Source organism: Pan troglodytes, chromosome 2 (genome assembly GCF_028858775.2).
Source record: "Pan troglodytes isolate AG18354 chromosome 2, NHGRI_mPanTro3-v2.0_pri, whole genome shotgun sequence".
Lineage (NCBI taxonomy): Eukaryota > Metazoa > Chordata > Mammalia > Primates > Hominidae > Pan > Pan troglodytes.
The window spans coordinates 135,637,804-135,652,520 of NC_086015.1; the positions used below are offsets into that span (position 1 = coordinate 135,637,804).

At 38.3% G+C, this 14,717-nt stretch overlaps 1 pseudogene; it reads left to right on the top strand.

Moving 5' to 3' along the window:
• Positions 1–1,902: 1,902 nt before the first annotated feature.
• LOC107970770 (G2/M phase-specific E3 ubiquitin-protein ligase-like) lies at positions 1,903–4,361 on the top strand (annotated as a pseudogene).
• Positions 4,362–14,717: the final 10,356 nt, after the last annotated feature.

Genomic DNA, 14,717 nt, shown 5'->3' on the forward strand with positions numbered 1-14,717 from the left:
GTCCTTTGTAGGGACATGGATGAAGCTGGAAACCATCATTCTCAGCAAACTATCACAAGGACAAAAAACCAAACACCGCATGTTCTCACTTACAGGTGGGAACTGAACAATGAGATCACATGGACACAGGAAGGGGAACATTGCACACTGGGGCCTGTTGTGGGGTGGGGGGAGGGAGGAGGGAGAGCATTAGGAGATATACCTAATGTTAAATGACGAGTTAATGGGTGCAGCAGCTCACCAACATGGCATATGTATACATATGTAACTAACCTGCACGTTGTGCACATGTACCCTAAAACTTAAAGTATAATAAAAAAAAAAAGAAAAAGGAATAATAGAAGTTGGAAATGAGCTCAGATTTTTAAATGTAATCTTAATAAGTGTCACCTGAAGAGCCAAGGCACTCAAAGAATTAGGCGTGTTTTAAAATGGTGGTTTTGAGAACAAAGAGTGTTGGCTCCTCAAGAAGATCAACCATTACAATTATTGTTCCCAAAACTCATTTTATTATTAAATGAATAGTAGTATGGTTATTGTGATCATATTTGCCAAGCCCAAGCACGGAAAAATAAACTTTAAAAATCTATAGCAAATATAACAAATAGAAGCTTTTGGCATACCATGGAAAATTTAAAGCCAAATTTTAATATGTGACCCTTTGTTGTTATAACATCTAAAGCTACTTGCCATCACCACTTCTCTCCTCCATCCCTCTTACAAAGGCTATACAAAGTAAATCATACTTGCAGTAAAGAAAATGAATGAGGGAAAATAAAACTTCTATACCACTCCTTCAATCTTTAAAAATGGATTTTTGTTTCTTTTTTTTCTTACCTTTTTTTGGTAGTATCTTTTCACATATATGTCTGATCCACCTATAATTAAATTTTAAAATTTTATAAAAGAGGGCTAAGTCTTTTAAATCAACTTTTTACCAAGTACCTTTGTGTTAGAAGTAACTATTCTAGTGAAGTGACTAAAGGGGACACATACATAGAAAACAGAAGAGGATAAACTAGTGGAGCCAAACAGCGTGAGTTCAAATCCCAGCTCTGCCACTTACTAGCCATATGATCCCAGGCAAGTTACTTAACTTCTCTATACTTCAGTTTCCTCATCTATCAAATGTGGATAATAATAGTACTTACCTCAAAAAATTGTGATGGAGGTCAGGAGATTGAGACCATCCTGGCCAACATGGTGAAACCCCGTCTCTACTAAAAATACAAAAAAAATTAGCTGGGCATGGTGGCAGGCGCCTGTAATCCCAGCTACTCGGGAGGCTGAGGCAGGAGAATTGCTTGAACCCGGGAGTCGGAGGTTGCAGTGAGACAAGATCGCCACTGCACTCCAGCCTGGCGACAGAAGAGACCCCATCTCAAAAAAAAAAGAAAAAAAAATTGTGATGAAGAATAAAGGAGTTAATACTTAACAAATACCATGTAGGTGTTTGTTAAATGAAATAATGAATGAATAAAGGGAGAAATCTATCATTTCCAGCCAAAAACATCATTATTGTGAATTTTACGAAGTTAAAAGAAGCAAACATGAGACATCATTTTTCATTACCTCTCTGCCTACTCTTAAAAGTGTGGGGTTGTATTAGTCTGTTCTCACACTGCTATGAAGAAATACCTGAGGTTGAATGTGGCTGTGCATGGTCAGCATGCTGCGGTGCAGAGCGGGCCAGGAAAAGTGACACTGACGCTCTGAAACTTCTGCCCAGCGCGCTTTGTAAAATGAATGAAAATAAACCTGGTGACTCACAGAACCTTGAACAAGGTCCATTTTAACCCCTCTTGGACCAGTAATCTGGACCAGGAACATGGGCCACCCCAAGACCACTGTCCAGCTGGGCAGTGGGGAATGGTAGGTGGCTTGTGTTTTCTGTCGCAAAAAGGATGACTGTCCTAATAAATATGGAGAAAAGAAAACTAAGGAGAAATGGAATCTCACTGTACATTATTATTCTTTGTTGATGTCAAGTGGAATTTGGCAGAGAGGTAAAGAAGGAGTTTATGGTTTTCTATTAGAAGATACCAGGAAGGAAGTGAATAGAGCTTCTAAACTGAAATGCTGTCTTTGCAAGAAAAATGGTGCTTCAGTTGGATGTGTTGCACCCTAATGTAAATGAAGTTATTTCCCATGTGGACTTCAGAGAGAATGTATTTTCCAGTTTATTGGCAATTTCACATCATTTTGTTGGAACCATCGACCTGTTCAAATAATTACATCTAATAATTATAGAGACTCCTTACCATGCACCATTTGCTCGGAATTTATTGAGCCTATTCTAAGTTATAACATATTACAAAGTGCTTGTTGTAAGAACGCTTGGTTTCATAGAGACTGTTTACAGGTTCAAGCAATAAATGCAGGAGTGTTTTTCTTTAGGTGTACAATATGCAATAATAGTGACATCTTTCAGAAAGAGATGTTGAGAATGGGAATTCATATTCCTGAAAAAGATGCATCCTGGGAATTAGAGGAAAATGCTTATCAAGAGCTTCTGCAGCACTATGAGCATTGTGATGTTCAAAAATGTCATTGCAAAGAAGGGTGAGACTATAATGCACCTGATAGCAAATGGGAAATAAAGCGCTGTCAGTGTTGTGGTTCCAGTGACACACACTTAGCCTGCTCTTCACTACGGTCATGGGAACAAAATTGGGAGTTTTGGGAATGTAGGGGTATTATCTACAGTTCAGGAGTGTTCCAGAAAGCCAAAAACATGTATTATCCAACTCTAATAATGTGGGGATTACAGATTGTTGGAAGAGTCATCACCTAAATTACCCAGACAGTCACCTGTATTCCAGAGTAAAGATCTACTGAGGCAAGGCAGCAAATTTAGAAGGAATGTATCAACACTATTAATGAGTTAGGATTCCAAATTTAAAAAAAAACTACAAGATTATGTATCAACAAAGCCAATATCTGAAATCGTGCCTTAGATGGATTCAGAAATCAAAACTTTAATCCTTCATATGCAATTGAAGTAGCATATGTTATTGAAAATGATAATTTTGGAAGTGGACATCCTGGATCAAAGCAAGAATTTCTGAGTGTCTTAATGCAACATCTTGAGAACTCATCATTGTTTGAGGGGTCCTTGTCAAAGAACTTATCTCTAAATTCTCAAGCTCTGAAAGGGAATCTTTACTATGAAGCTGGCAAAATGCTTGCCATTTATTTAGTTCACGGTGGTCCTTCACCTGGTTTCTTTTCTAAAACCTTGTTTAACTGCCTTGTTTATGGACCAAAAAATACCCAGCCAATTTTAGATGATGTTTCAGACTTTGATGTGGCACAGATTATAATCAGGATAAATACTGCAACAACAAAACAATCAGGATAAATTACTGACTTAAAGTCAGTAATAAATGAATGCTATAACTACCCTGAGTTAATTGGATATCTCAGATTTATAATGACATTAAGTGATAAATATATGGTGGTAAAAGACATACTTGTCTACCATGTAATTCAGAGTCTAAGCACCCTTTGAAAGTTTTAAGTAGGGTCTGAAAACCTGGTGTTTTGGAGAAAATTCAGGCTTAACCAGAAGCATTTTGTAGCATCCTGTGTCATAAACCTGAGAGTCTTTCTGCAAAAATCCTTAGTGATCTTTTTACAGTACACACATTACCTGATGTAAAAGCTTTGGGGTTTTGGAACAGTTACTCATAGGCTGTTGAAGATGGTAAATCTACAACAACAATGGAAGATATTATTATTTTTTTTTGAGATGGAGTCTCGCTCTGTCGCCCAGGCTGAAGTGCAGTGGCAGGATCTCGGCTCACTGCAAGCTCCGCCTCCCAGGTTCACGCCATTCTCCTGCCTCAGCCTCCCGAGTAGCTGGGACTACAGGCGCCTGCCACCATGCCCGGCTAATTTTTTGTATTTTAGTAGAGACGGGGTTTCACCGTGTTAGCCAGGATGGTCTCGATCTCCTGACCTCGTGATCTACCCGCCTCGGCCTCCCAAAGTGCTGGGATTACAGGCGTGAGCCACCGTGCCCGGCCAATATTCTTATTTTTGCAACTGGTTGCAGTTCCATTCCTCCAGCTGGATTTAAACCCACTCCTTCAATTGAGTGTCTGCATGTGGATTTTCCTGTTGGAAACAAGTGTAATAACTGTTTAGCAATTCCAATCACCAATACATATAAAGAGTTTCAAGAAAATATGGACTTCACCATAAGAAACACTCTAAGACTAGAAAAGGAAGAAAGTTCTCATTACATTGGACATTAGGATGTTTCCTTAAACAAAGAGAAGCTTCTTTAAAAGCTGCTATTGATAACTCTCTTTTGTTTCCCTAACCTTTTCATCATTACTTTGAACAAACTAGTTAGCTTCTTGGCCTAATAAAATTTATGATATGAACATAAAGGAATTTTACGGCCATTTAGGGTAAGAAAAATTTTTTTTTGTTAAAGCATACTAGTCAAAATAGGTGATAGTTTCTCATTTTCTTGATATACATACTTCATAAACCACAATATAAATACTCTCAAAATGGTTGTATGGATTTTATTTAGGTATGGTAACATGGTATATAAAAGTAAAACCTGTTTTACCCACAATTTTTGTAAATTAGGATTACATATGGAATGCTACAATTTTTCTAGGTTTATTCAATTTTCAAATTATTCCTCATTTTATTTTAAAGCATTAAATAGAAAAGCTAATTGGTTAAATTTTGTAATGTAAATCAGAGGCATATATTCTGGGGTTTGTGTTACTATGCATGCTTTTCTAGGATGGCACCAAATTAGTTGTTTAAAATGTTTTTAGATTACTGATTTATATTAAGATGACCCACACTGCAGTTAGATTATGCCTAGTGGGAAGTATTATATGAAAAGCAGAATTAAGCTGGGCACAGTGGTATGTGCCTGTAATCCCAGTTATAAGGGAGGCTGAGGTGGGAGAATCGAGATGTTCAGCCAGCCTGGGCAATATAGCAAGACCTCATCTCAGAAAAAAAAAAGCAGAATTGCACAAATTTTCTGGAATCTATGGACATTCCATGGGCTTATACACTTTTGAGGTGGATAACATTTAGTTGAAAATACCTAAGAAAGTGTGTCTTCTTTAAAGCCTTGGCTTCAGTCATGGGAAATTTTTGTTGTTGTTGTTGTTGTTTTTTCTGTATCCTATATTTGGTATTTTGTATGTCTGATCCATAATCATTTTAGGTATTTAAGTGATCTCTGTGGATTCATAGGTTTGGCCATTTGACCATTATTTATTATCAAGATGGTTGTATGCTAAGGTAAGTTAGCACCATAGCATTACATAGCTATCTTCATTGCTCTTGAATGATATTTGTTATATAAACAATGTATAAAGTAAAAAGGATAGAATGAAAAACCTATTCCAATGTCTCCACTCAGAGATAAGTACTGTGTTTCTATGTATCCTTCTATAAACTCTTTACTTCTGTTTCCTTTATTTTTTAACTTTAATAATGCTACTAAAAGACAATACCTAAAAGTAACTGTATTAACAATGCACTAACAATGTGAAAATATATAGTCCCATAGTCATGTCCCCATATTTATACTCCCATAAAAGAAAAAATTGGAAAACAAAGTCTGATGTCCTTAATCCATTATCAGATTTAAATGATGTAATGGTTCAGTTTTCCAGGAAAGTAAATCATTATGATAGGTAAATCATTATGGGAAGTAAAATGTTTTAACCATATTTTTCTTAATACACAAAGCAGGTGTCAGCTGTTGTCATATTCTCACTCTTCTTAAGAAATATCATTAAATTACTGATAATTTTTTTTTTTTTCTAGATGGAGTCTCGCTCTGTCAGGCTGGAGTGTGGTGGCGCAATCTCGGTTCACTGCAAGCTCCGCCTCCTGGGTTCACGCCATTCTCCTGCCTCAGCCTCCCAAGTAGCTGGAACTACAGGCACCCGCCACCACGCCCAGCTAATTTTTTGTATTTTTAGTAGAGACAGGGTTTCACCATGTTAGCCAGGATGGTCTCAATCTCCTGACCTCGTGATCCACCCGCCTTGGCCTCCCAAAGTGCTGGGAGTACAGGCATGAGCCACCGCACCTGGCCAAATTATTGATATTTTTTAAGAAAAGTAACAGAATAGATTTGATAGAGATACTGTTTCTCTTAATACCAAAGGAAAACTAAAATAATAATCCCAGTGTACTTTTCTTTGTTCCCTCATGTTTTTTTCAATCTATACACTAATATACCTAGCAGCAAATTAAAGTTTTACTTCAACTTGAAATATTTAAGAGGCATTAAACAAGGCATTTCTTTGTCTTTGGTTGAATTCTTTTGGATTACCAATAGTAATTGAAGGATCAATTATCAAAGAGTTTGAATAGCTAATGTAAACCTCAAACTCACCATACAGTTTTTATTCCAAATGTGTTGATAAAAAGATACTTAGTTTCTTTATCCACTTTGTTTTAATAACACTTAAAAACCAATACAAACCAAAAAACCTAGTAAAAGCTATTTTCTGGTTTGTAGTTTTAATTAATTTCCCCTAGGGTAGAAATTAAAGCTGATAAGTCACACACACATACTTTGTTGGGGTGGGGGTGGCAGGTGGAGAGCACTGTACTTGGGTTAGCTACAATTAAAAACAGTATTTCAATTCCTCATTTTACTTATTTTATATGTAGACAGGGCCTTAGTGATAAGATGGTATAAATAATTTAGGATATTCGTGTTTTAAAGTGAAGCATAAATATTTTGCAAAATGTTTTCTAGTTTGAAGGATGTTCCATTATTAGGATTCTCAGATTAATCTGTATGGTCAAGGAATACCAGTGAAACCTGTAGGTTATTTATTTTCTGTAGTGTCATTTTGTCAATGGTTGGTATTATAATTGTTCTTTTCTTTCTTTTTTTTCTTTTTCTTTTTATTTTGAGATGGAGCGTCGCTGTGTTGCCAGACTGGAGTGCAGTGGCATGACCTTGGCTCACTGCAACCTCCACCTCCTGGGTTCAAGTGATTCTCCTGCCTCAGCCTCCCGAGTAGCTGGGACTACAGGTGTGCACCACCACATCCAGCTGATTTTTGTATTTTTTTTTTAGTAGAGACGGGGTTTCACCATGTTGGTCAGAATGGTCTCAATCTCTTGACCTTGTGATCTGCCTACCTCAGCCTCCCAAAGTGCTGGGATTACAGGCGTGAGCCACCGTGCCTGGCCCCCTCTTTTCTTATTCATTTTATCACCAGTGCATAATTCTTACTGACATTAGATTTTAAAAAAGAATTATGCTGTAAATCTTTATAAATTGTATATATATTTCTTAAATATTGCAATTGTCTAAACGTTGTATATTTTAAGGCTGTTTTCTCTTGCTCTCAATGTTGAGGAAAACTATAAATTGACCTATAATGCATCTACTGCTAATGGTTTTGGTTAGTTTGATATTCATTGTTTTTAAACAGTTTCCAATATGGAAACTTTAACACCTTTTATACAGTTCTCTACTATTCAAGATAAAGATTCTTTAAAATATCTCATCAGAAACTTATAATTTTATACTTTGTAATATTTAGTTTCTATAATTTGAGGAAGGGACTTTTTCGTTTGGGTTAAGTAAAAAGCCTTTATTTGATTGCCAGCATGAGAATTCACCTTGGTTTCTATTTTATGCATTTGTAAATTTTTTCCCTAATTACATGGAAGCTATTGGAACTTTTGTATTCAATGCTAAATACTAAGTCAAAGGGAGTATAATAGGTAAGTTTTTTCAGTTACTGTGTCTTTAGCATTCAGTCATTGTAAGAAAATGATCATAAGAAAATCATTATATTATAAACATGTAATTATTTCATATAATGATTATCATGTACTGCAATGTTACTTTTAAAATAAGCTATTAAACTAGTTTTTATGGTTCAACTAATGCAAAAAAAAAATAAAGAAATATCGGAGACTGGCTAATTTATAAAGAAAAGGTTTAATTGACTCACAGTCCCACATGGCTGGGGAGGCCTCAGGAAACTTACAACCATGGCAGAAGGCACCTCTTCATAGGGTGGTAGGAGAGAGAACGAGAGCTGAGTGAAGGGGGAAACCCCTTACAAAACCATCAGATCTTGTGAGAACTCACTCACTATCATGAGAACAGCATGAGGGGAACCTGCTGTTTGGATGGGGACACAGAGTCAAATCATATCAGGGGTTTTCTTCAATCCTCTTATACACATCTTGAAATGACAACTATTGTTAAAGTGATGGAAATTTCATTTGGTAGAACAACAGGAAGATTTGTGATCTTATTAAAACTGTTACTATGATTGAGGATTTCTTTCTAAGGGAACACAACATTCTCAGCATTCTCCCCCAACAAAACAAAAGAAACAGATTTCAAAACAAGGTCAAATGTAATAGAGCGCTTAAAAAATAAAAACCATTAAAATTGTAAAGACAGATTCTACAGGAGAGCCAGATTAAGTTATTACCAATTTAATCTGAAAGTAGATATTGTAGAAAGAAAGAAACAAGCAAAGGGTTGGTTTTACAAAGATTTGTTATCTTATTAATAACAAAATAGAATAATGTCAAACAGAAAAAAATATTGAATGTAGGTGGCAGATATCTTTCCAACTCTCTTTAGTCTCTTGCTACATCTTAACTTCCTTATTATAAAAGTAAATTGCGTCTCCTCTGGGCCCAGTTTCAATGACCTCAATGAAGCTGACATGCAACATCTACAAAATTACACAGGTATATGGATGCCCTTTAGAAACTGGTTGACTTCAAGCAGGTCTGGCCATGAAGTCAGACTATGAAGCAAGTTTCCCAGGATGGAAAAACATGCATTCTCCCTCCCACAAGCCAAAAGAAAATCATGAATGGCCCCTTCTCAAAGGACACAAATCCTGGGTACAGTGGGCTAGAAATTTTTCCAAGTTACTTAAAGTCACTTAGTTTATCTCCTTTCTCCTTCCTACACAGATAATCTTCTTGGCCTCTTGAGAGCACCATTCAGTCCAGGGTATTCTTAATGCACAAAATTACCACCTTTGGTCTTCTGAAAGACTGACAGGGACAGACTGAGATGAGAAAAGAATGTATTTCCTGCTTAGGATGAAGTTCAAGACATTAAACATATATACACATAAAACAATTAGAGAAACCATACGTAATGGTACAATCTAACGTTGAATGTTGTGGCACAGGCTTTAAGCATTATAGGATTTCTTCTTCCTGATGGTACAATTCAATTCAACATGCAATTTTTTTGAATAATGTTTACCACTTGTATACATGCGTGTAACCATGACCACAAGATGAATTTTTTTTAAAAAAAGAGACCCAAACGCAGAACATTTTCAAGAAATTTCAGAACACTTGGGGCATGGAGAGCATTGTGAAAGATTCTAGAGGGGGACCACTATGTCCTACAAAGAAAAAAGACTGTAATTTCTTATTAGAATACCTAGATGCTATAACTTCAACTTTCTGAGAAAAATAATTATGGACCTAACATTCCACACTCAGTAAAAATATCAATCAAGTGAGAAAGTGAGAGGGAAAAATTGAGGTCACTTTCCAGCATGTAAAAATTCATCAAGTTGATTTATCATGCACCCTTTCAAGAAAATTACTTGAAGATGTTCTCCAGCCAGAACAAGAATTAAGTCCAAGAAACGTAAAAACTTGAGATCCCAGAACACTGACTCCAACCCAGGACTTGGGTGAAAAAAAGTCAGGATGACAGCTTGGCATCCAGCCCAGAGAGCAGCTGGTTCAGATTGTAATAAGAAGTCAGATGGTTCTGGGAAATCCGTCTTCAACAATTATATTACATCACTTATCAAAGATGGAATATGTTTAAGGCAGATACATCATCTTAGTGTTTGATGAAGGCATACAATAAAAAATAAAATAAGACACTTTGAAATCATAGGATAGTAAACAATGTTAACACAATCACAATAGAAATACTGTGCATTGATATTTTTGATTTTAGATTCAACCAATGAATAAAGCATGCAAGGATTAATTATGATTACAGAAGAGATGACCAAAGCTAACAAAAGTTGTTAGGGTGGGAGAACAGTGCATACAGAAGAGTAGGGAAAGAAGTAGAGGGAAGTATAGGAGTCCTAATTTACTCATCTTACTAATAATAGCTAACATTGGGTACTTAACATTGTGCTCATTCAGAGATAAGCATGAATTAATTCAGCTAATCTCCCAAAATGAGAAAACTGAGGTGTATTAGTCAGGGTTCTCTTAAAGGAACAGAACTAACAGGATATATATAAAGGGGAGTTTATTAAGTATTAATTTACATGATTACAAGGTCCCACAATAGGCTGTCTGCAATCTGAGGAGCAAGGAGAGACAGTCTCAAAAAAAAAAAAAAAAAACCCACAAAAAACTCAGGTGAGCACTCACAGTACCTGGTTTTAACTTCATATCGCTGAAAGAGGCACTGAAGAGATAGAAAAATCAGGCCTGAGTCACTGAGGCCACCCCTCCTCCATCCTGGCAGTGGTAGGGAGTAGTGCAGAGAGCATCTCTGGGAATTTGGAGTGGAAGAACACAGCCACTGGGTGCTGTCCTGTTAGAGCAGAAAGGAAAACCAGACTAAACTCAGCTGACCCCTGCCTATAGAGGGAGCATTTAAACTAGCCCTAGCCAGAGACGAATCATGGATCCCAAGGGTTTAAACTTGAGTTCCCATAAATTTTGCCACTGGGGGTTATAGTGCTGTCTGTCTCCAAGAAAACTTAAAAGGAAGTCTAGGCCATAAGGACTGCAACACTTAAGCAAGTCCTTGTGCTGAACTAGGCCCAGAGACAGTGGTCTGGGGGCATCACACCAACTGGGGCAGCCAAAGGAGTGCTGGAATCACCTTTCCCCTAACCCCAAGCTGCACAGCTTGTGGCTCCCTTCCTTCCACTTGACTAGAGAAGAGGAAATAGTTGGGGAGACTTTATCTTGGGTCTTGGATACCAGCTCAACCACAGCAAGATAGGGCACTGGTCAGAGTCACGAGGCCCCTGTTTCAGGCCTTAGCTCCCAGATGATATTTCTAGATACACCTTGGGCCAAAAGGGAACCCACAATATTGAAGGAAAGGACCCAGTGCTGGCGGCATTCATCACCTGCTGATGGAAGAGCCCCTGGGCCCCAAATAACCAGCAGCAATACTCAGGTACTACATTGAGTGCCTTGGATGAACCTCTGAGAATTGCTGGCTTAAAAAAGGAAGAGGCGGACATTAAGAAAGTCAAATGATTAGTTGTGAATTTCAAGCTGGGCAAGGAGAAAAGAGGTGGAAAGGATGTGGAGCTGACACAAAGGGGAAGATGGACAGAACAGGCAGATCAGAGGTTTTTATGAGATTAAATGGAGTAAGAGCCAGAAGGACGAAAGGTTTGATCAGTTACTGGAACTTTAGACTTCGATTTCTAAGATAGTTCAAACTCCCAATTACAAAGTGTAATGCAATGAATGGGTAACTGAATTGTGACAGGTGACAACATGCTAATAGCCCTCGCTCGCTCTCAGCGCCTCCTTGGCCTCGGCGTCTGCTCTGGCCACGCTGCAGGAGCCCTTCAGCCCACCGCTGCGCTGCGGAGGCCCCTCTATGGGGCTGGCCGAGGCCAGAGCCGGCTCCCTCTGCTTGCAGGGAGGTGTGGAGGGAGAGGCATGGGCAGGAGCCGGGGCTGTGCGCGGCGCTCGCGGGCTGGCGCAGGTTCTGGGTGGGCGCGGGCTAGGCAGGCCCCGCACTAGGCGCAGTCGGCCAGCGCCTGCTGGGCTTCATCCGGGAATGAGCTCACTCTGGGCTGCCAGAGTGCTCCCGCTAGATGCGGCAAAGTCCCGCTGCAAGTGCCAGTGAGAGGTAAAGCTGGCTGGGCTTCTGGCACAGGTGGGTACTTGGAGAACTTTTCCGTCTAGCTAAAGGATTGTAAATGCACCAATCAGCACTCTGTGTCTAGCTAAAGGTTTGTAAACGCACCAATCAGCACTCTGTGTCTAGCTAAAGGTTTGTAAATGCACCAATCAGTGCTCTGTGTCTAGCTAACCTGGTGGGGACTTGGAGAACTTTTCTGTCTAGCTAAAGGATTGTAAATGCACCAATCAGCACTCTGTGTCTAGCTAAAGGTTTGTTAACACACCAATCAGCATTCTGTCAAAACGGACCAATCAGCTCTCTGTAAAATGGACCAATCTGTTCTCTGTAAAATGGACCAAGCAGCATGATGTGGGTGGGGCCAAATCGGGGAAGAAAAGCAGGCTACCGGGGCCAGCAGTGGAAACCGACTTGGGTCTTCTTCTACTATGTAGGAGGTTAGTTGTTTTGCTCTTTGCAATACGTCTTGCTGGTGCTCACTTCTTGGGTCCACACTACCGTTATGAGCTGTAACACTCACTGTGAAGGTCTGCAGCTTCACTCCTGAAGCCAGCAAGACCACGAACCCACCAGAAGGAAGAAACTCCAGACACATCTGAACATCTGAAGGAATAAACTCCGGACACACTGTCTTTAAGAACTGTAACACTCACTGTGAGGGTCCACGGCTTCATTCTTGAAGTCAGCGAGACCAAGAACCCACCAATTCCGGACACAATTGGAGTGAAAATAAAGTGATTGGAGGTGAATTCAAGCAATAATAACATCTTGGATGGAACAACTATTAGACCATTTAAAGTCTACAGGGTAGTGGTAGCAACTGAGGAGCTTAAAGAACTAAGACCCAACAGCTGACATCATCAGAGAGGTCAGCAGATGACACAGTGAAGGCATTTCTAGCAAGGAAGACTTGTTTGGAGCAGAGTAGAAGTAAGGATCCTGAGCTTCGCAAGGTCATGACATCCAGGATGTCAGAGCTGGAATTAAACTTCAAAATTTCAAATTTCTGGTAGTTAACAGATCTACTTACAACATCTATTTCATAAGGGTCTGTGACAATCCAGTTAGATGACATATATAAATAACCTAGTGCAGTGGTAGTTAGTATTATAATTAGTATAATTCACCTTGTTATGAACTCCTGTGAGTAGAGAGGAAACACATGTCACTAATCACATCCCACATTTTCATTTGGGAGATAGGCTGTTGGAAAACAGACTAAGGGACCCACTGGATCACGCCACCATTCTGTGATTGGTCTGGATTCTAAAACCGGTTCCTTATTCCCAACACTGAATTTAATTCATTCTGAACAAGACAAGTTGCATTTGTTTTAAAAACTCCCTGAATGCATTTAGGTAAAGAGAAATAAATCTGCCTTGAGCTTCACATTGGCAAGAGAACATACCATCTTAAGAAATGAAACAAATAAAAGTGAATCTTTAAGTTTTAGGAAATATAGTATACTGCTATAAGACAGGAAGATATAGCTCAAAATTGTTTTATTGGTTAGTTTTACCACCTTGATACAAAATGTACTACTAGAAGCTTAAAAAGAGCATGTCTTTTGAATTTTAATGAATTTTAGTGAAATTTAATTACAGATTAAAGTTAGATAAATGGGTTGGTGGAATACAGGTCTAAATACTCATTATGTGTCCATTAATTAAACTGCTTATTATTAAATTAACTTGTTAATTTAATTTTTTGACGAATTACAATTAAAATTTTTTCATTTTGTGAAAGACCTAGTTCATGGTCCCAGCCGTATATGATACAAGTGAATACTAATTCATAGCTGAACAAATATAATTTACTCTTTAAAGCATAAGTGTATATTATTCAATGATGTATCTATGGAAGACTTTTATCTTAGACTCACTCAATAGCTATATTTTTGATGGAATAAGGCAGAGACCTGAGCAAAATTTGGTAACTGTGATTGAGGGAGTGGAGAATTTGGGCTCCTTTTCTTCATGAGCATTTTTTCTTCAACCTCTTGCTTTTCTTCAATGGCTTTTTGAAGGGAAAAGTCATTATTACTAGGAAAATCTCTTTTATATTACTCTTTAATTTTATTTTGAGTAAATTTTTGTGTGTGTATGAGTGTACGTTCTCTAAATTTTAACACGTGTAGATTCCTGTATCTACCACCATAATCAGGACATAAAACAGTTCCATCACCCCCCAAAATATCCCTTGTGCTATTTCTTTTTGGTCACCACCTCCCCCCGCCCATAACTCCTGACAACCACTAATCTGTTCTCCATCTTTATAATTTTGTCTTTTCGAGGCAGTCATAAAAATAGAATCATGCAGTAGACTTTTCTAAGACCAAACTAAACAGAATCCCTAGGCTAGCAAATGGCTGATATCACAAAATCATGCAATTTATAAAGATGCCATTTTTGGAAGTTTTACCGCCTTTTCTTACTATACTGCTTGAGTGCACCAGATACTGTTTTTCAATCTAGAAAGTACTAAGAACTCCAAAGACCCCCCACTCCACCCGCTTTCTCTCAACAGTCTTAATCACAGACAATTGTCAGTATCTGTAAGTACTACTTACATGTTAGCTTTCATCCTATAGGGCTGAGTCTGGGATGTTTTAGTCACTAAAACAGTATTTCTCAGAGCAGGCCCTCTCAAATGTCTCGTTACCATGAGGGGGTAACTTCAGTGGTATCAGTGTACAGAACCTTCCCATTGTTCCAACATTTGTAAATATCCTTGTTATAGATCTTTTGCATGGTATAATCATTGTGACACAAGAACCTGGGGCCCATAGTCTTTCCCAAACGTTTCTGAGGTTGCTCAGAGGGTTCAACCACTAGTTTGT